This window comes from Protopterus annectens, chromosome 1.part1, assembly GCF_019279795.1.
Source record: "Protopterus annectens isolate FY-2018-M chromosome 1.part1, PAN1.0, whole genome shotgun sequence".
Lineage (NCBI taxonomy): Eukaryota > Metazoa > Chordata > Ceratodontiformes > Protopteridae > Protopterus > Protopterus annectens.
The window spans coordinates 426,484,383-426,507,129 of record NC_056726.1 but is presented as its reverse complement, the minus strand read 5'-3'; the positions used below and the strand labels follow the sequence as shown (position 1 = coordinate 426,507,129).

At 40.3% G+C, this 22,747-nt stretch overlaps 1 protein-coding gene across 3 annotated transcripts in view; it reads left to right on the top strand.

The window, feature by feature from the left end:
* The window catches only part of CSDC2 (cold shock domain containing C2), a 966,239-nt gene that overhangs the window by 353,839 nt on the left and 589,653 nt on the right, over nt 1-22,747 (top strand). For all 3 annotated transcript variants that reach the window (XM_044075637.1, XM_044075645.1, XM_044075654.1), the window contains exon 2: nt 16,917-17,004. The gene's annotated coding sequence lies outside the window, so the exon portion shown is untranslated. The remainder of the gene's footprint in view (nt 1-16,916; nt 17,005-22,747) is intronic.

Below are 22,747 nucleotides of genomic sequence, written 5' to 3'. Positions count from 1 at the left end.
TTTTTTCCATGAGTGTGGTTTCTGTTGAGGCATGTTTGAACTACCTGTACATGTATAAAAGTTGTGTGTGTGCATATGATTGTGTATGGATGTGTATGTGTGTATAAGTTCATAGGTGTTTACTATTCTACTGACCACAAGGGCCTTTTTAAGCCTAGCCATACATCTGAAATCTCTGACAAGTTCTGGTACCCCTAAGTGTTAGCAGGGGCTTGGGATATGAAACATTTACAGGCACGGGCCTGGGAGATAAACCATTTACAGGTTTCCTGTGTTCATTAGATACATAGATGCCAAGCCAGGGATGAATTTCCTGTTCCCCTTGCAGTTGTCCAAGTTGCACTTGAATTGGGTTAGGGAGGAACTCTCCTTCACATGAATGGGAAGCCTGTTCCAGAAATGGGGTAGTCTGTGGGATACATACATGTCTCTCCAGCAAGTCCTGTTTATATCAGAGGCAAGGTTTAACTCTTTAGAACAGGTAACTCTGGTGCTGTTTGTTTTTGATATGCAAAAGGTCCATCAGAGTGGGGTCTGACAGTACCCTGTATGCTACGCATAGCACTCCCATCAACAGCTTGTAGGAGACAGAATACAGGGATAGGACCTTGAGGCGGTTTGCAAAGGACATTTTACTTGCATTCTATATTCTTTAGTGAGGAACCTCTGTGAATGTTCTGTTTGTTGGATATGCCTGGTTAGGTACATACTAAAGGGGGCATTGTACTTAATGACAGGTCTGATGAATACTGAGTACACTGGAACAGTAACTTCCTTGGACCTAGATGCCATACCTTTGTAAGTTCTGTAACACAGAATGATTTCCTCACTACTGTAGACACATGATGGTCAAAGGCTAGATTAATGTCTGTATCTCCCTAAGTCCCTAACAACTGGGTCAGTTATAAGGGGTGTGTTGTATCTGTAGGGAATGGCAAATCTGAACAGCTGTCTCAGGTGAATGTTTAGAAATCCAAATCAGAGGAATTTAAGACATTAGTAAAAAAAAAAAAAAACTGCTAAACTTTTCTTTAGCTATGTACCAGCTGCAGACAAAACAAATGAAAAATCTGTAGAAAACATTAAGAAAACTGGATAAGATCTTGACCCTATGATAAGCCTCTGAAGCACAAATAATGCTGTACACACAGCCCACCAGTACTAAACCAGCAATGTTCCTAAGTAGAAAAAAAACCTTCTGGCTGAGCTGCAACACACAGCCCACCAGTACTAAATGAGCAATTTTTCTAAGTAAAAAACAAAAAAACAAAAAAAAAAAAGAAAAAAACTTCTAGCTGAGAGATAATGGGGGAAAACTGGAAAGTTTTAGCTTGGATCAGTTGGTGCTGACCAGGGACTGCAACTACAACTGGCCTAAACTGTCTATAAATGTTTGCAACCAAAGAGTAAACAATTAGTGCAAAAGAAGGTTACCTGGTAAAGACTTACACAAGTCATTTAAAGCATGCTCGGTATTCAGATGGACTACTGGCTGATAAGAGATTCCCAGAATCCCTTGGTGTACATGCATGGTACATGGTACCAAGAAAGTTATATGACCACTCAAAGCCTGATTAGGACCTGTGTATGACCAGGCAGCAGTTGAAGAATCACTAATGAGCAAGTCTATTTCCAAGGGAAGATTATCTACCAGTATTACACTGTAGGAGCAATGCCAGACTTGTCCAGTGTCCATTCTGGATGATGACAGCAAACATCATCACATTATGAAGATGATGATGAACCAGATCTTGGATCATAAAGGGTGTAGCTGGTCAAAGTTGGCCAATGCCAACAGTGATGGAGATAGTGCTGTTACAGTATCTTCAGTGGAAGACCCCGCCAAAGGATGTAACCACGTACTACTACAAACCCAATGACTATAGAGCTGCTTCCCATAATACTTAAGTTTACCTTAGGTGCTTCATTAATCTAAGGGGGGAGGGGGTGGTTAAAGTGTCTGGATAAAGAATTTGTATCAGTATACTGAAAAGACTATGAAAGTAAACCGATATTGCTTAGGAAGAAGCTGTGTTGGGTAACAGAATTCAGGAAGAATGGAAGATTAATCCTGCTGTCAGTATAACATAAAATAATTCAGTAGGGATGGAACAGTGTAATCATGCTGTGAATATAATCCGCTCCAGTAGCCTTTGTTTAGATAAAACTAGTATGTTTGATCATCTGTGTATGTGGGTTACTATCTGGGCATATGACATTACAAGGCAAAGGTCTGAGGGTAAAGGTACTTTACCACGCAGCTCCAGGGTGTGTATTAGTGTTTTACTGTTAATGTCTGCTTAGGGAAAAATATTTACAGAAATAGTATTTGCCTTGTATCGGTCTTGGTATATTTCATCCCTTTTGGCAATACATTTTTGGAGTATTTGAAACTAGTGTTTAAAGGACAGACTAAATTACAAGACTCTCTGAGCTCATGCATTAAATTGGATTTGGTCAACTTTAATGTCATGAAATGCCCTTATCAATTTAATATATTGCTGGGAGTGCTTGGACATCCATTATGCATAAACATTTGTTTTTTTATTTGTATATTCATTTAAATTGTTTGAGAATTGTTAAACACATGCACTGCAATGATATGCATTTTGCATGCTTGCATGGTTAATTAGTGCTAGGCTCAAACTTTTAGTCATACTTAATGCTTCTGTGGTCACTCTTAAGATGTTTGCTTGATTGGCCAGATGCAATCTGTGATGATGTCATCTTTCCTTTAACCATGGACAAAGCTACTCCTACATTCCCTGAGAAGTAGTTTTGAGAGTGCATTTGAATAACTCCAGCAAATTGCTTATTAGTATGGCATCACAAACCGGATGGCCCGCACAATAATGTTTGCTTGTTGGAAGTTCTTGGAATAGCTGGCATCTGCATATAGGTGTCTGTGCACCTAGTGAAACAGCCTGAAAAAGTAAATTGCCTTCGTAGAAAAATCATAGGGTTTGAAAAGAGCCATCGGGAAATGCATATAAACTTGCTCTGGCTAGTCTAATGTAAGGCAGTGAATAATCCTGATTCATTTGCAAGTTTATGCCTGAAATGCACTGCTGGGAAAGTATCACAAAGTCAGGGAGACCAGTAGTAAAAATAAATATCAATGACAGAGTCGGATATTAAATGCTTCTAAAAAATATATTGACAATATTATTCACACTTAAAGACCATTGTTCTGCAATATTTCAGCATGTTTGCATCTCACAGAACTAACTCCTTATTGAATAAAGTGGTACAGTAATCTCACTGGATGACTAGACATACTCTTTAGAATCCTAGAATGTACAACACAAGTGGACTATGTGGCCATTTACTCCTTGTCAGTGCCAATACTTAGATCTTACTTCCTTTTTCAAGGAGAGATAGACCAGTCATTCCTGGGGTGAATTTATGAACACCCATCCAATTCTTTAATTCCTTCTTGATGAAAGATAGTGTGTCACATTGCTTGATCTAGAGACAAAGTGTATTCCAGAGAAAGGGTAGTCACTGCCTGGCAAATCTCTCTCCATTTTTTGTATGCTGAAACAGTTTCAAAGCTGTGGTGCTAGTGTTCACAGAAAGGTTTGCTTTGTAGAGAAATAAGAAGTCTTGACCATTTGGATTGCTAATGGCCAAGAAACCAAGGCACAGATCACCCCTAAAGAGTCTGTTGGACACTGAATGCAGGGAAAAGGCTTCTGGGCTGTCTTGATAGTCTGTTTTTTAGTTCCATGATCTTTTTTCTCAGGTACCTTTGGGGTCTTTCTAATTGTTTGATACGTTTAGTAAGATGCATCCTGAAAGCCATTGTATTCTGTGTTAGGTCAAATCAGTGCAGAATGTAGAGCTGTCAGGACTTCCTTGGACTTGGAGGAAATACCCTTTGCTATCAGCTATGGCAGATAGAATTTCCTGAACACTGTTGTAACTTGATGGTCAAAGCAGAGGGGAGTTATGTACCCATGTTTCAAGGTCTTTCACAACATCTTTATTTTGGAGTGCGGTGTTTTCTATACTTAAGCTGGATGGGAGGGTTTGTTTACTGAATGCAACAATGTTGCATATTTAGCATTTAGTTCTAATGCCATTTTCAGAGCACCAGTTATTAACATATGTACATTCACTTTGTAGCCTCTTCATATCAGAATGGTAAACATGGAGTAGAGTTAAGTACATGATTCGAGAGGGTAACAGAAGTAGCAATAAAAGTAGAAATGGCTCTGGAGTGTTAATATAAGGTGATCTATGAATTTGGCAGGCATAGTGCTGATGTTCTTCGTGTTTCACTGTTGCAGTCATTACAATTGGGTTATCCTGCTGGCAGGCTACCCTCAGTCGGCCGGAATTCCAAAGCCTAGGTCCGACTTTTCTTCAGTCTTTCTTGCTGCGCAATACCCGAAGCAAAAGCAGTTTGCAAGTGCCTGTCGGCCGACTCCTGAGATTTTCGTGTTCGAATTTCAGATCCGAAGTCTTAACTAAAAGCTAAGTACCCCATTGGGGAAACATTTTTCTTGTTCCAGACCGATGTCAGAAAAAGTTAATTGTATTTCTTGTGGGAAGCAAATAACTCATAAGGACTTTCATTCTTATTGTATTCCTTGCCTAGACCCTAACCATGACGTTGCTAGTTGTCGGTTTTGTGCTAGATTTAACCAACGCACTATTAAGCGTCGGTACGATTTTGCATTTCACTATTTTGGCAGAAGATTTAACTATACAATTTCGTCGGATAGCCATCCGACTACTGGAATTCACAAGAAAAGAAAAGGACAGGCATCCGAGGTCCAAAACCGATGATGAGGCTTCTTCTAAGCCAGTCGCCAGTTCTCAGTGAGGTGCCTCCGCAGCCCCTGACGACCGCTACTTTAGACTTGCAGGCCGCTACTGACACCCAAGTGGAGTCGACCAGGCCACTGGAAGCTCAAAGTATTGGACCTTCGGAAACTATTCCCACAGATGGGTCCGGAGCTGCTGAGCAGGCATCTACTTCTGAGGGTGTTTTCAGACCTACTCAATTATATGTTAAAACGACTTCAGCTTCAAAGGCAAAGACTAAAGCACCTTTAAAGACAAAGAAACACATACAACAGCCTCATGGACAGGCCTCTATGCCTAAAAAACAGATGCTCAAAATGGCCGAAGACTTAATTACTTTTATCAGGGGTTCCCATCTCCCTCCTGATAAGAGGCCTAGGCAAGAGACAGAATAAGAATCTTCAGATCAGGTTTCCATTTCATCTGATCCCTCTTCTGATCAGGAATACTCTCTTCCTCCCTATGAGGACTCTGATGCTGAAGACTATATCCCTTCAGCCTCTTCTCCTGAGGATTATTCTTTTGGGGAAACTTTACATACCATGAGGGAGCATTTCCACTGGGAGAGCCAAGATTATTCAGAATCTAAGAAAAGGCTCAGATTTCCTTTTACTACCACAACACAGGCCTCTAGCTATTCCACCTGTTAGACATTGTAGACGATATAGACGATGTATTTTCAGAGTCCAGTCTGACCCCTGACTCCTTACCTCCAGCTCCTGTTAAGCCGGACAGGTACTACAGGGTTCCTGACTCTCATAAATTCCTTTTCAAAAACCCTGCTTCTGACCCAGAAACTATCTCTCAGGGTCCCAAAGGGGTCAAGGCTTCCACTGCAAAAAAACCTACTCCCTCTGACAGAGATTCTAGGGCACAGGACAGATGGGGAAAAAAGATTTACACTTCTGCTACCTTGGCTATAAGGGCTTTAAATTGTCAGTTTCATATGCTCAAATATCAGCAATATATTATGTCACTGCTTAAACAGAAAATGTGGATAAATTCTGAATGTGCAGAAAACAAAGAAATGCAGGATTTATTGCATGCAGCTAAACAAGTTGGAAAGCATACTTTGCAATGTGGTTTTGATTCTCTGGAGGCCTCCTGCAGGGCAGCAGTTACGGGTTCTGTCATTAGGAGGCATGCTTGGTTAAAGGAACAAAATCTACCCAATGATATTAAAGCAAAATTATTAGATGCTCCATTACAGCATGATTCTTTGTTTGGTGTTAAAGCAGAAGAGGTGTTAAAGAAAATGGAGGACAAAGCTAAATCTATGCAAACAGTCTAGGATTTCTTACAGGTGCAGCCACCAAGATTTAGCAGACACTGGCCTACAAAGAATTGGTCCTTTCCAGTGACAGACAGGCCACAAAGGGGCAGATAGAGACGCCCTAGAGGCAGATCCCACCCCCAGGCTTTGTACAGGTCTAAACAATGGGGTGCTTCTACCTCCAAAACTGGAGAAGACAAATCACAGCCATACAGGAAACAGTCCCAATGACTTCCCCTTACCCGCGCCAATCACTTATCATCTGGCAGCACCTTTAGGGGGAAAACTAGCACTTTTTTTCTCAAAACTGGCCCATAATAACCCAGGACAAATCGGTCTTAAACATAGTGTCACAAACCTACAAGTTTCACTTCCATACCCTGCCAAAACATCAATGGGCAGAGGCACAAAAACAAGTATCATCCCTCATGGACATGAGGGCCATTCAACAAGTACCAGAGCAAGAGCAGGGACAAGGACTCTATTCAAGACTGCTCTTGGTACCCAGAAAGGACAAAGCCTGGAGACCAATACTGGACCTATCTATTCTAAACACATATTTGGATATTCCAAAATTCAAAATGTTGACTCTACAGCAGCTTCTGCCCATGTTGGGCAGAAAAGGCTTGGCTTGTGACTTTAGATCTAAAAGAGGCATACCTGCATGTCCCAATTAGACAAACATGCAGAAAATACCTCAGATTCAAAGCTGGCTCAATGCACTACCAATTCTCTGCACTGCCCTTTGGCTTATCTACTGCGCCCAGGGTCTTCACAAAGTGCCTGGCACCAGTAATTGCATACTGCAAGACAGAGGAATACAAATATATCCTTATTGGATGACTGCTTCATTCAAGCAGAGAACAAGGACATTCTACTACAGCATCTGGCGTTTGTAAAGAGATTACTACCATGCCTAGGGTACACAGTCTACGAATAGAAATCAAAACTAGTACCCTCTCAAGAGATAATATTCCTGGGTGCAAGCTTAAATACAACTGCCCAGATGGCTTATCTCACGCCAGACAAAGGCAACTGACTACCTATTTCACACTGTTGGCAACAAAGGCCCAGTTATCTCCAAGAAAAATTCTGCAGGCTTTGGGCTTCATGGCATCCTGAATTCTACTAATTCCATATGCAAGACTGCATATGAGGAAACTTCAGTGGTACCTAAAAAGTGTTTGGACCCAACATTGCCACAACCTGGAAACAATAGTTACTCTCATTCCCTGCCTACAACAGGAGTTTCGATGGTGGGCGAAGGCCTGACACCAGAACAAGGGACAGCCATTCACTCTACCCCCAGCCACACAGACTTTAACAACGGATGCATCGGATTATGCCTGGGGAGTCCACATGGTAGGAAGATGTATTCAAGGCACATGGTCCACAAACCAAATGCATCTGCATATCAATCAAAAAGAGATGCTAGCTGTTCAAAATGCCCTGACAGCCTTCAAGGACCTACTTCATCCGGGACAACTACTGATAAAGACAGACAATACCACTGTCATGTGGTATATAAACAAGCAGTGAGGCACTCATTCTTACCCCCTTTGCAGACTAGCCATGACTTTGTGGGACACAGCATTGACTTACCAAGTACATCTGCAGGCACAATTCCTGCCAGGAAAGATAAATACTCTGGCAGATGAACTAAGCAGAAACCTCATGGATCCCCACGAGTGGAAATTGGATCCGCAAGTCTTCAGCATGGTAACAAGGAAATGGGGATGCCTGGACATAGATCTATTTGCCTCACCTCACAACTGACAACTAAAGAGATTCTGCACAAGGACTTATCACAGACAAGCATGGAAAGTGGATGCCCTATCTTTCAGCTGGAAAAACTTAACGTATATGCCTTTCCTCCTCTGCCTCTCCTCCCCAGGGTACTCCTAAAGGTCAGGCAGGAGAAGCCAAAAATGATACTGATTGCCCCAGACTGGCCACGCCAGTACTGGTAGACAATCCTAAGGAACTTGTCTCAATGCCCAGTCTGGTCCTCCTTACCTCAAGTGCCTCATTTACTGTCCCATCAGAACAATCGATCCTGCACAGCCAACTCAAGACCTTAAATCTGGCAGCATGGTGGATAATGTAGTTATACAAAACATACCTCTCACTAAAGCGGTGATAGATGTCATTTTGGAGGCCTAGTACTAGAAATTCCTATGCTGGAAAATGGAAGAGATTCTGTGCTTGGAACTAGGCACAAGGAATTGACACAGCTGTACCAAATATTCCTCAGAATTTGCAATACTTAACTGAGATGCTGGACAAAGGCCTATCCTTTTCATCTATAAAAATTCATGCCTCTGCCATTTCGGCTCATTACAATACAGAGCCACCAATCTTTTCTCACCCTTTATTAAGGCAGTACCTCAGAGGGGCCAAAAATGTAAGGCGTCCAAGGAGATCACCAATACCTGCATGGGACCTCAATTATGTCTTGGGAAAACTCACCCTGCCTCCTTTTGAGCCAGCCGCTACAGCTGATGTAAAGTTTTTATCTTGGAAAACCGCTCTGCTCCTAGCAATAACTTCTGCAAGATGAGTCTCAGAGCTACAGGCACTCATGGCTGTGGAACCTTTTATCATTTTTTATCCAGACAGGGTTTCTCTGAGGACAAACCCGACTTTTATGCCTAAGGTAGTGTCCAGTGTGGCCCTTAACCAAACTATTCATCTGCCTACCTTTTATCCAAACCCACAGAATAAGGGGAAGAGAATTCTGCATGCTTTGGACATACACAGACAGCTACGCTTCTATTTGTACAGAACCAAAGCTTTCAGAAAGAGCAGTTACTAGTGGCATATGTTGCAGGATCACAAGGAAAGGCTATCTCAAAGCAGACTATTTCAAAGTGGATAGGCCACTGCATTCATTTCTGCTATTCACAACATGGCAAGCCAGTACCTAAGGGCATTAGGCCACATTCAACCAGAGCAGCAGCCTTCCTCAGGGGAGTACCAACCAAAGACATTTTAGAGGCTGCTACTTGGAGTTCAGTGCACACCTTCACAAAGCACTATCACTTACCACTCTACTCTAAATCCAGGGCAGGCTTTGCCACTGCAGTTCTGCAGGGCCTAATAGCCACTCGTAATGCTATTTAGCTCCAGCCTCCCAACCTTAGCTTTGGGATTCAATCCAATTGTAATGACTGCAACAGTGAAACACTAAGAATATTGTACAGTTGTGTACACTTAACATAAATGTAGATGTTCAAGTGTATTCACTGTTGCAGTCCAGGTTACCCACCCGCCATCCCCCATTTCTTTGCTGGAACTTGTCTGTACTTCTCTATATTCTATACAACCTATGTGGTGTATTTGCTTGTAGATGAAGGCAAAATATATACTTTGGTGCATGCATGTTTTATTGACATATTTTTAGAATACCCTTTTGGGGGGCACCTGACATCTGGGGCAAGAAAAACTGGAGAAAATGGCGTCGGCTGCATCTTTTATACCCCTGGCGCACTGACATCAGGGAAGAGGTGATAGCAACCGACGCCGAACCTAGACTTTGCAATTCAGGCTGACTGAGGGTAGCCTGCCAGCAGGATAAGCCAATTGTAATGACTGCAACACTTAAACATCTACATTTATGGTAAGTGTACACAACTGTACTTTATGCACAGGAGAGGACATCAACAGTAAAACAACAAGCGGTTGTTTTCCTTGCAGGACAGCACAGTGCTGATGTGGTTATCTCTTCTCTGCTTCACCATTGTCCAGCTCATTTTTCAGCTGAGGTGTGCCTTCCTTCTGTCCACATGGACCTTTACTAGGTGCTGCAGTTTCTTCCCACCCCTCAAAAACATATCGTCGGTAATTTGCTGATCCTCCAAACTGTCCAGCGTTGTGCATCCTGTGTATCATTGCCCAGGATTAGTTTCTCCGTCTTGCACCTGTTGTACATCTGGGTGAACTATTCATTGTTCTACAACCTTGAATTGGATAAAGCAGATATTAGAAAGTAAAATAATGCAGTTTTCATTCTTGCATTCAGGCAGTAAGACCTCAGTTGGAGTGTTGCGTCCAGCTTGAGATATCATTTGCTCAAAGGTATAGGATTGGGGGAGGTACAGATAAAGGCAGCAAAACTGGTACTGTGTATTTGTCTAAAGCTGTATAACAGAAGGACTGTATAAGCTTAGTATGCACAGTCTTGGAGCAAGAGGCATTGACAGAAACATTGTAGGTATCTGAAGATAATTCCCACAGTCCAGATGATTGCACTACCTTATAAAGAGGTACATGAGAGCCTTTAGATAATTTTGAGTGTCATCAAGTATGAAAAGCACTAGAGGCATCATGACGTGCATGAGGTGTTTACTAGGGTGCTGGTTTACATAATCTGAATATGCATACCATGACATGCATGAGGTTATTTACTAGGGTGCTGGTTTACATAATCTGAATATGCATACCATGACTAATCACGTAAGCTAAACACCTGCTAAATATCCACCTTGTCCAGTGATTTTTAGTCAGTATTGTGTCAGCCTTTCTAAAAAGTACTTTGTGTTTGTGCTTTTTCTTCATCAGTTGTGCACAAAGCAATGCATAACAGCCAGTACTGAAGATGTTGTATTCAGCTGCTGTAGCTAAAGTCTGCAGGTTTTATTAAGGGAGTGCCATGGGGGTGAAAGAATTTTAATGGACATTCATACAGAGTGATAAGTAGCATTGTGTTCATAGGTGTGTACTAGGCTAATGGCCCTGGAGCCTTTACAAGCCTAGCCCATAGGATTACCGTGGCATCATGCCACCCAACCTTAGTTCCCAGTGCCTCTGTCGAGTAAAGCCACTGGAGTGATCCCTCAGTGTTAGTTTCTTTAAAGCTTAGTGTGAGGCTCAGTCAGTGTGCGAGGCTCAGTCAGTGTTCAGAAAGAAATAGTTTGCCAGCATTTGTTAATATAGACATGTTTTATATATGATATATTGTGAAGTAAGACTAAACTAGTGAAAATAAACTAGGGCTGAGCCTGAAATTGGACAGTATAAATCAGTGCATTACCCTGGTAAACAAATGTATATAAATTAAATACATACATACATAAACAAGTGAATGTATTCATTGCAAACCGCATTGCTAGAAACAAAAATCTGCTTGCACAGTGGTACCTTGGTACTTGTTGGCCTTGAAACTCGTTGAATTTGGTATTCATCACATTTTGACTAGAAAAATCATCTTGGTGCTCATTTCCTTGGTACTCCTCGTGCTTTCTAGAACAGGTCCGCTGTACACTTTCTTGTGTTTGCTCACTATTCTTTGTGCAAATAAGTATGGTACTGTACAATCATGGGTCCTAAGAAAGCCAGTGATAACAGCCTACAGAAAAGAAAATTAGTTAGAGCCACGTCAGAGCAGAAAAAAGACAAAACGGAGAAATATGAAAGTGGTATCCATGTGTCTGATCTCACTATCCAGTACCAAATGCCAAAAACAACCATCTCTACCATCATGAAAAATAGATGCCATCAAAGCAGCTGATGTTGCTAAAGGAGTGAAAGCTGTGACCAAACAAAGATCACAGACGCTAGAGGAAATGGAAAACTTGTTGTTGATTTGCGTAAATGAAAAACAAGTTATCTGATGAAAGTATTTCAGAGGCCATCATTTGTGAAAAAACAGAAGTGTTGCATGCTAATCTGTTAAAAAAAACAAGCCTGGAATGAGTGCTAAGAGTAGTGAAGTGTTTAAAGCCAGTCATGGATGGTTTGAAAACTTTAAAAAGAGAAGCACCATACATGGTATGGTTTGACATGGAAGAGGCAGCAGTACCAACAAAGAAGCTGCCGATGAATTTGTTCAGGAGTTTAAGAAGTATGTAGAGGCTGAGGGTTTTATTCCCCAGCAAGTGTTTAGTTGTGATGAGACAGACTTGTTCTGGAAAATTGAGCAGCAGGAACTACATCACTCGAGAGGAGAAGGCATTACCAGGGCACAAGCCAGTGAAGGACAGGACAACTCTGTTGTGTGGGAATGCAAGTGAGGATTTACAACTTAAGCCTGTGCTAGTGTGCCACAGTGAAAACCCGAGAGTTTTCAAGAAAAATAATGTGATAAAAAGCAAGTTACATGTGATGTGGAGGGCTAATAGTAAAGCTGGGGTCACCAGGTATTTCTTCATGGAGTGGATTAATTAAGTGTTTGGCCCATCTGTCAAAAAATATTTACTGGAGAAAAGTGTTCCTCTGAAGGCTCTGCTTGTTTTGGACAATGCTCCTTGCTCACCCTCCAGGCTTGGAGTACAACTTGTTGGAGAAGTTTAACTGCATTACTGTGAGGTTCTTGCCCCCTAACACAACTCCTCTGATCCAGCAGGTCATCTCTAATTTAAAAAAAAAAAACTGTACATAAAGGCATTTTTCCAGAGGAAGTGACTTCAGAGTTGACCTTGAGAGAATTCTGGAAAAAATATTTTGATATCCGACACTGCCTAAATTTTATTGATAAGGCCTGGGGGGAAGTCTCTCACAGGACCCTGAACTCTGCCTGCAAGAAATTGTGGCCAGAAGCTGTAACTCAGAGGGACTTTGAAGGCTTTGAGACTGAGCCTAGGCCTACAGTTATTGTGGAGGAAATTGTGACTCTAGGGCAGTCCATGGTCCTGGAGGTCAATGCTGATAATGTGCAAGAGTTAGTTGAGGAGCATAAAGAAGAGCTCAGCATGGAGCAGCTGCAGGAGCTTCAGAGGGAGCAGCAACAGATAGTGACTGAGGAACTGTCTTCAGGTGAGAAGGAGGTAAGGGAGAATGTCCCCAGTTCATTAACCAAGGAAATGTGTGCAAAAAGGGTGGCAGTGCAAAATTATGTTGAAAAATATCACCCTGACAAAGCTCTAGCAAGCTGCAATGTTAATTTGTTCAACGACAAAACAATATCACACTTTAGAAACATCTTGAAATGCAGGTAAAAACAAACGTCATTGGATAGGTGTCTAGTGAAAATTAAACCTGGTGAGTCTCAAGCAGGGTTCAGTGGCGATAACAGACAGGAAAGAGAAAGAACCCTTGAAGGGCAGCTGGCCAATGTTTTCATGGAAGGGGACTCTCCAAACAGTAACATCTCTCCTCCTCACCACCATCCCTTTAGGCCATCCATGTTATACAAACTTAAAATATAAAATTTAATGTTGTACTGTTTCTTCGTGAACTTGTACTGTACATACTATTAATGAGCTTATACTGTTTATTAGTGAACTTGTACTGTTTATTAGTGAACTTGTACTATACCTACTGTTTATTAGTGAACTTATACTGTTTCTTAGTGAAGTTGTACTGTTTATTAATAAAATAAAACTCCATTAATGCATATAATGTGGATTTTTGTAGGTCGGGAACGGATTAATTCAATTTACATTCTTCCTTATGGGAAAAATTTGTTTGGTACTGTTTTTGCCACTCAGCGTGCCTTCTGGAATAAATTACTGATTAGTACCAAGGCACTACTGTACTTTTAAGGATTTTAACTATTCTGATTAAATTTTCAAATGCTTTTGTTTCATGACCATTCTTTGTGAAATAAAATATTGGAAATACTTGCACTTGGATTGGAAGGTGATTATGTGCAGTGAACGCAGAATCTTCTGCCATTCAAAATATTTTTATATGTGAATCTGAATGATGACAATCTGGTCTATCTACAGAGTGAACACATAACTGCATTCTGTTAGGAGGCTACCTACCTTCACTATCGGTATATAAAATGTGCACATACCCGGTTTCTGATGGAAGATCAGAAGTGCAAGCAATAAAAACATTACTGCTTATCAAAAGAGGCAGCTGCTTTTTTTTTTTTTTTGCAAAGTGTATTTTTTGTGTAAACATTTAGAAAGTGGTAATAAGTCTGCTTTGGTGAAGTATCTGTAGCACTCGTTTTCCTGCTGCAGTGTTTCATTCTAAAAGTTCAGTGTAATTTTTACAGTGCTGTTATTGAAAACAACCAGCAAAATGTAGCCATATTGCACAGATGATTTCTGAAAGCATTAGCAAAGTCTTCTGTTTTGCTGTACAAATGTTATGTTTTAGCTTGAGAATTAATAGCAGCCTGATTTACGTTGTGATTTGAAAAAAGATTACTATCACATCACATTAACGAAGCACTCAGAGGAAATTACTGAATAGTTTGTTTAAAGGATAACATAGTTAAGTGACAGATTTATTAGGTTGCATGTGCAAAATTACATCTCAGGTTGTAAATTAAGCAATTTTCAGTAATTTCATTACTTCGTATAGTATTGTTCTGATGCTGTCAATTAGTTATAAACTGCAACAATTTCCACGCATGCGCTATATAGAGGATTATGAACAGATTGGTAATCATAAACTGCTTATTAGCGTTCAAGACATGGATGCCAAGAAATTCACTCTCAAGGTGAATCTTAACGTTCGTATCGAGAATACATGATAAAGATCATGATTGGAGACCTGATTGTATTTCTTTGTAGTGTATGGAGCTACACCTCTCAACCACTTAGAGTAAGAAATCTGGACAAAGACATAAAAAAAGTGGTACAAATAGGGACAATTTTGAAATATTGCTCTTACAAACTTAGAAAGGTGATAGAATAACAGATTTCGCATTAGCATGAAGTTTCCTGAAGGGTATGAAGTCTAAAATTCAAATGTCCTGTCATTATTTTTTAAAACTTCAGTCTTTACTGATTTGCCACTAATTTGCCAGAAAGCCACAATTTTATTAAAAACAAAAAATATAAGGCAAAAATCTGGACATTCTGCGAAAATCTGTACAGTTGAGCGGTATGCATGGAGCTTTATCTACACCGTGTACTAGTTGCAAAAAAAACAGTAAGTGATTACTAGCTTTCCAAGCCGTAAAGCACTTGGGTAAGTGCTGTCAGAAAGACAGGGTAAAAGATATCTAACGTTTATGGTCAGTTTGCCATGCCTTTCAACTGTCCACATTTTCACAGAATCTCTAGGTTTTTGCCTCTTATATTTATTTATTCAATTCTTCAAATTCTGTGTTTTTCTTACAAATCACTGAAGACTGAAGTCACTAAATAATGGCATATATTTGAGTGTCAGACTTTGTATCCTTCACACTAATACAAAACCTGTTATTCTGTCAACTTCCTGCGTTTATAAGTCAGGGACACTTTACTGGCACAGACAGCAGGCAGAAACAAATGTTTTTACTCTGCTACTGTCGTGTCCGGGTCAGTACTGGCAGGTTTGCCTGCCTAGCATGAGACCTGACCTTAAGTGAAGCAGGGAGTGGTTAACATTTGTTAAGATGAAGTCTTGTGCTTTAGGAGCACTTAACTAATTTATCTTTTTCCTGATATCAGAGTATAATCACTGATCTCCATGCACCACAAGGTGATTTTTACAATGCATAATTCATAGTAGGATGCTAACCGAGCATTTTAAACTGGATTTTAGAAATGACTATTTACTCATCATGTGGTCCAAAGAAATGCCTGTGATCTACATTTCATGTTAAATAACTCCATCTGATTTATTCTGCATTTGCTTCAGCATTTACGGTTGTTGGAGTTGAGTCAATGTGGGTCATATTACAATTGTTGTGGTGTGTAGCATTCTTTGTGCCAGTGAGTAATTTAGAAGTTAATCTTTGTTTGGTGAAACAGTCGACTTATATTGAAGATGATGGATGAAAATGTGTGTCTGGTGAAACAGTCAACGTATATTGAAGGTGATGGATGAAAATGTGGAGACTGTCCATAATGTTAGAACTTTACCTTCTAAATAGTAAACACTTGAGTGTATGGTTCTCAGTTGGGGGGAGACGCACCATCACTTTTAAGTGTTTTTATCAAATGTTTTGTTTTTCATTGTTTCTTGTTTTAGTTAAAGGTACCTTCTATGTGAAGTATGTAACTCCTTCCATTGCCCTTGTGGGTTTGACAAAAGCACTTACTATGTTTTTTGTTTTATCTTTTTATGGGTATTAAATATTTTTGTTGGTTTTACAGCACTTTTATTATTTTTGGTTGTACAGTAAGCTATTTCTCTTTTATTATTTGTATGGGTTTTTGCCAAGTGATCAGGTTTCCTCTTGCATCTCAAAGTCATGGTGGAAGTGAGTTGGTGAACCCATCATTTGTTTTCCGTGCCATGTGTGTCTCCTGTGTGTTTGTCCAGTGGTAGTAGACTGGTATTCCATATAAGCTTATATTTTGTATCTTGGCCCACTGAGTACCAGTAGGATCTCAGGGGAGCTGGAGCCTGAATTGGATAAAGCAGGTGTGTTGTGTGTGTTGTGTCTGTGTCTGCAGTGTTGTGTGTGTTGTGGCTGTTGTGTCTGTGTGTGTGTTGTGTCTGTGTCCGGTGGTAGACTGGTATTCCATCCAAGCTTATTTTCTGTATCTTGGCCCATTGAGTACCAGGATAGGATCTCAGGGGGCTAGAGCCTGAATTAGATAAAGCATGCTGTTGAGTGTCTGTACGAGAGAGAGAGAGAGAGAGAGATAAGTATTCATACATACCCACACGTGTATACATTCCTAAACCAGCAATATGGTTTGATGTTGACAGATTTTCTCATTTAATGTATGTATTGGGCACCTACAGTGTCACTATGGGGACTAGGGACACTGAGATTTGAACAGTCTCTGAGGTTACTGAGTTATGCTTGGGGGCTATATTCCGAAAGACATGCTCTTTGTGTAAGTGACTTACTCTGGTGTAAAGCCTAAGTCAGTTAAACCAAGAGCAACTCTTGTAGGTTTGGGCCGCTTGGGATGGGTTAGCAAAGTGAATTAACAGCATGATGCCATTGTTGATGTTGTGAAACCAGACTTACATTTTTTTTTTCTTTTTCCAGGGAACACTGGCAGATTGATAATCTGTTGATATCCATACTTGCTGGGCTTTGACCCTGGCTGAACATTGGAGAGAACCATACTTTACACGTAAGTTAAACTTTAACACCAATATGTTGACAGTCAATGAGACTACAGTTTTGAATGCTTAAAAATATTAAGAATCAGATGTGAAACTTAATTTGTTTTAATTAAAAGTAAAACATCTGAAGCTTTTATTACAATGTGTCATTATTTCATATTGCCTTGCTATTTGAAAGCGTGCGGTACAAGCTTTCCTATCAGTCATTTCAATGTTTTTTCAGAGTGATTTGGTGTTCTCTTTGTGACCATGTTGTACATTCAGTGCTTTTGTGAATTTTTTATGGTAGACTAAATCTGAAGAGAAAAACGGGGAAGAAAATAGAGGACACCTGGGTAAGGCACGAAGCTAAGGAAATTGTAAAGCAAAGACAGTGTGGAGAAAGGACTCCCAGAGAACTGATAAAGGACAAACCTATGAAGGATATTCTTGAAGTAACAAAAGACTGTAGAAGAGGGTTTTGCATACAGAAGACAGTACAATGAGAGCACTATTTAGTATTTACTTTCTCTTCATGTCCAAGTGTACAGGCGCACCTTGGCAAGTTTTAGAGGTTTATGTCACAGTAAATGGAAGCTAAACTCTTTTGTTGATAAATTAGCAAGAATTTGGTAAGTCAGACATAAGGCAGCCTAAAGTAAGAGGTAATGGGAATGGTGCAGTGAAATTATTATGGAGCAGGCCTAAAGTAAGAGGTAATGGGAATGGTGCAGTGAAATTATTATGGAGCAGGCCTAAAGTAAGAGGTAATGGGAATGGTGCAGTGAAATGATTATGGAGCAGGCCTAAAGTAAGAGATAATGGGAATGGTGCAGTGAAATGATTATGGAGCAGGCCTAAAGTAAGAGGTAATGGGAATGGTGCAGTGAAATGATTATGGAGCAGGCCTAAAGTAAGAGGTAATAGGAATGGTGCAGTGAAATGATTATGGAGCAGGCCTAAAGTAAGAGGTAATGGGAATGATACAGTGAAATGATTATGGAGCAGGCCTAAAGTAAGAGGTAATGGGAATGGTACAGTTGTGAAAATTATTTGCAATCTCCTGTAGATGACTGACTTTGGTCCAACCCCCACCACCAGTACAGGCGGTACACCTTAAGGTTTTCATCTCCATCCAGAAGACTGACCAAAAGATTACTCTGAAGTTTTGAAATGTTCTTGCATAAATCTATGTATTATGATACCTTGCATCCTATATCCCCAAAAGTTCCTCACCAAAAGGATAAAGGGTCTCAAAAATATGTCCTATGCTGCCCGACTGAAGGAACTCCAGCTCTATTCAGTCGCTTACCGTCTGCTCAGAGGTGACCTGTGCCTGACATAGAAGGCCATGTCAAACCCAGAATTGATGAACATGCTTCACCTCAAAAAATCTAGATCCTTCAGAACTACAAGGGCGGCGGGAGACTTAAACCTTGACACTGTTATTAATAGAACGTGCTGGAGGGACAGATTCATCACCCAGAGACTCCCTATGCTGTGGAACAAAATCCCGGTACATGTGAGGCAGAGCACCTCGCTGGCTTTGTTCAAGAGAAATCTTGACCAATGGATGGGAGATCGCAGATATACCCCAGGGATTATCTCAGTGTCACTGCTTGACAGAGGCACAGCAAAATAATGGGCATAGTATCCTCCAAACTAAAGGGGTGGCGAAAGCCACAAAACTCTGGGCTAGGCTTATAAATGCCCTTGGGCAGATAGCCTAGTATGAACCTATGAACCTATGAAAACCATGGACCATGATTCCAGGTCCCTTCGAATCATGTCTTTCAAGACATTCATATTCCTATATCTTATTGTTTAAAGCTTCTTACTACAAATAACTCCAGGTACCTAAACCTTTATCCTCCTTTGCAAGCTATAAGCATTCAAGCAGGATGGACTGTAATAAGAATACTGTTTAATGTTAGACTGTGATTAGACATAGATCAATACAAATCTGTAACAAAGATATTCACTCGATAGATACTAATGAGAAGTTGAGGATGAGAAAGCATCAGTGTGTCCCACATCCCCTCCACCAGCACCAAGGTCTCGTTTTCATCCCTAACCACCTGTGAATGAGATTTGTAACAGTGGCAAGGGGAGCCCCTCTTTTGTCCTACCTAATTACTGAAAGGAGTGGAAAGCAAACATTGCTGTTTACCTTTAGCTGTGGTAGTTGTAGATCAATGTGTGTGTATGTACCTTTAAGAAGCTATCCAAGGGCTTGCACAAGTGTATAAATACTGAGCAGATGCGAGCCTGACTGCCATTTTGTAGTATGCTGTTGAGATGTAAGCATGTATTTATGTAAAATCTGTCTGTTAAAATCAGTTTGTTTCTATTTTATGATGCTGCTGTCCATCCTGATGTGTTTCTGTGTAATAAAGCGTCTAAATGAACTACCCCTCCTGTTTGCCGTCTATGTTACAGATGGATGAGGGACAGTAGTCCAATCGTTAAGTAGATTGCTAAAGCAAAAGTGTCAGGAGGAATCTCAAGTAAAATTATTTCAGACATTGCTTCTTTGCAAACTATGATAAAAACATATCTCTGTTCTGTGAAAATATTTCAGACGTCTTGCTGCAAGTTACGATAGTAAAACATAGCTATGCTTTAACCTTAGGCTGCAAAGTGAAAAAAGGTATAATCAGAGACTGCATGACTGGGAGCATGGCCTCCCTGCCAGAATTTCAATAGTTTAATCTTAATGTGTATAAAATGTAGGACAGTAAGTAAGTACAGTAGTGTCCTATCCTTGCCAGACTTGAAGACCACCATTATTCTTGCTTAAAAAAAGACTGCTAGTTAACCATTTCCTTGCTGGCCATATAGTTAAACTTGCTGCTCAAAGAGCTGTTTGTACAGGTCCAGAACAAGCCCATTTGGAAAATTGCTTTTGTGAGTTAGTAACTGATTGTCATAACCCCTTGCCAAGAAAATTGTCACAGCACGGAGTTACCTTTGCCCTCTAAGAGAAATGGTAAATCACTTTCTACCTCATTTTGCTTTCCTCCTTCAGAATGTGTGGTGCAACCTGGATGCCTTTGATGCAGTTGTGAAAATTATTTGCAATCTCCTGTAGATGACTGACTTTGGTCCCACCCCCACCACCAGTTACAGGCGGTACACCTTAAGTTTTTCATCTCCATCCAAAAGACTGACCAAAAGATTACTCTGAAGTTTTGAAATGTTCTTGCATAAATCTATGTATTATGATACCTTGCATCCTATATGTGGTCTAACATTGTCTTTTATAAGTATTTACCACCTCATTCTGTTTGGTTGGTGCCTGGTCTGACATGGCCTGCAAAACAGCTTAAGCATGTCATTTGACGTGTATTGATATTCTTCAACCTTTGTGCTTCGTATCAAGCTCTTAGCTTCCCCCAGTGACACAAATCTTAACAACTACTTATTGTGCACTCACCCCAGTCTCCAGATGTTGCCAGCCCTCTACAAATAATTGATGTGGCTTGAACAAGATTAAGTTGTGATGGTGTGTGGTATTGCCAGCTATGCCAGGAGAAGCAGAGCAGTAGACGTGTAACATATGCCAGCATAGCTAGCTGGAGTTTTGTAAAGAATTGTATATCATTTGTATATCAAACTGATTTGTACAGATGCTTATGCTGAAAATGTATTTGTAAAGTTGCTTGTGTTAAAAAAAAAAAAAAAAAAATGTACCAACAGTGGGTCCTGCTGGACAGAGAAGAAAGTATACTTGTATGTCAAACTGTGTGGTAACTATTGAAATAAATATATTGTAACAGAGGATACTGGAAGAGAAGAAGTTAATTTCAATCCAGTTAACTTTGAAATATAGTTTGAACTTAAATTACTTGGTATCATCCATAAAGATTATATCTCACAGGTCTGAATATTGCCATATACACAATGTCTGTGTAAACAAGGACTAGGAATCCTGCTGTATCGTCCTTAGCAGTGAACTAATTGCTGCCCTGGAAGGGTGGGAAGTGTTGAAATGGTTTTATAGCTTCCAGATGCTATAACGCATCTTAGCAAAGCTCTGTGTGTGTGTATGGTAACACATATGTATGAGATTCTGGTTCAGGGGTAGTATGGGAACCAGAAGTCAGATGACCAGATATGTGATGTCATTCTGTAATCCAGTATGGAATTGATGTTTTAATACAAATTTTGAGATGTCTTACAGCAGTCTGTTTTTTTGGAACCTGACATAGAAGGATCACCTACTTTATCTTGCTTTGCTTTACTAAGTAACCAGGGAACAGTAATTCTTTATATTAGTCAGGAAAATACAGGGAGATTAGTTAAGTACTGTTTTCTGTATGAATCTATTCATCTGTGTTATTTTAATATTTCCTGTAATTGAAACTCTGGTGTTTATTGTAAATAGATATGTAGTAGCTTCATGTTTTTTGTTATTAAATGTATTTAAACCTTTATTGTGGCTGGTCTTTGAGAATATTTTAACCTTTGAAAATACTTATATTTAGTTAGTGACAATGTGGCCATTCCTGAAAGCCTTACTGCATTGGTCAAACACTACCATTTGCATTAGTCTTAATATATAATTGGGTACCCTTGTAAGAGCCTTAGAGTAGCTGGTTTTGGAGTGTCCTGGTGGCAGTATCTACCTTATAGTCTGTGAAGAGGAGCATAGCTAGTAAATCTTTGTCAGCATTTCCTAGGTATGTGTGTGTGTGAAAATCAAATTTCAAAGTGACTGTGTGAGTGACTGTGTGAGTGTCAGTTACTTGGAGCAGGGAAAAAGAGCACTTGTTTCACACAGTGAGTGGTGGAGGACTTGGCCTGGGACATTTGACTGAGGACAACTCTATAGCTGTGCCAGTGGGGAGTCTTACTGGGGGGCCTAGAGAGAGGGGAAATCCAGGCCCTGGACAGAGTGTTCCATGGGTGCTTTTAAGGAAAAATTGTGCTTGATACAGAGAGCTGCATCTGGAAATACTGTGTGTAACCTGTCTTTGTTCCACATGAACGTCCCTCACCAGTGTCAGCGGTGAGGATTCAGGCTCCTTGATTACAGGCCCAGAGGGGGGATCATCACATAAGTTACCAGAATAATAGAACATTGGGTGACCAATGCCATTGTATCCTATGAATGGTGCATGGTCTGGCAGTAACGCAGAAAAGGTTTTCAACATCCTCCTGTATGGTTAAGTGCATAGGTTGTAAAAAAGCAGTCCAACCTGTGATGACTACTGCACTGGGTAGTAATATATAGAGTGAAGCGCTTTGATATGGGTAGTGCAGCAGTGATCCACAAGAATCAAGGCCATATTAAAATCCTGGAGAGCCTAATTTTCTTACCTGTGTTATGTCTTACCCCGGAAAAATAGTCTATCCATATCTGCAGCAGAGCATTCCACTTTTACCACAGAATGATGCGTTCTCTGCCATCCCCATTTGTCATCAAATGGCTTAGGGAAAACTGTACTTCAGATTTTTTTTTTCCGGGGGAAGGACAGAACATGAGTCTGGTACTGCCTCCACCCATGGGAACTACTCCTTTTTATGTCCATAAGTACCTTATTAACCAGCTATTCAGTGTTTTTAATAAGTAGAATAAGGGCTAGTTTAACATTTATTCTATTACTTAGCTGGCATATGAATGGGGAAAACATTTGCTCTTGGAGAATTTCCTTTAAGACTGTACCATGTATGTCTTTTCCAAAAAACTGGATTTGACAATTTATTCTTTATCCTAAAGTGAAAGCTTTCTCTTTTCTTGGCATGTGTAAAACTAGGAACATTGTAATT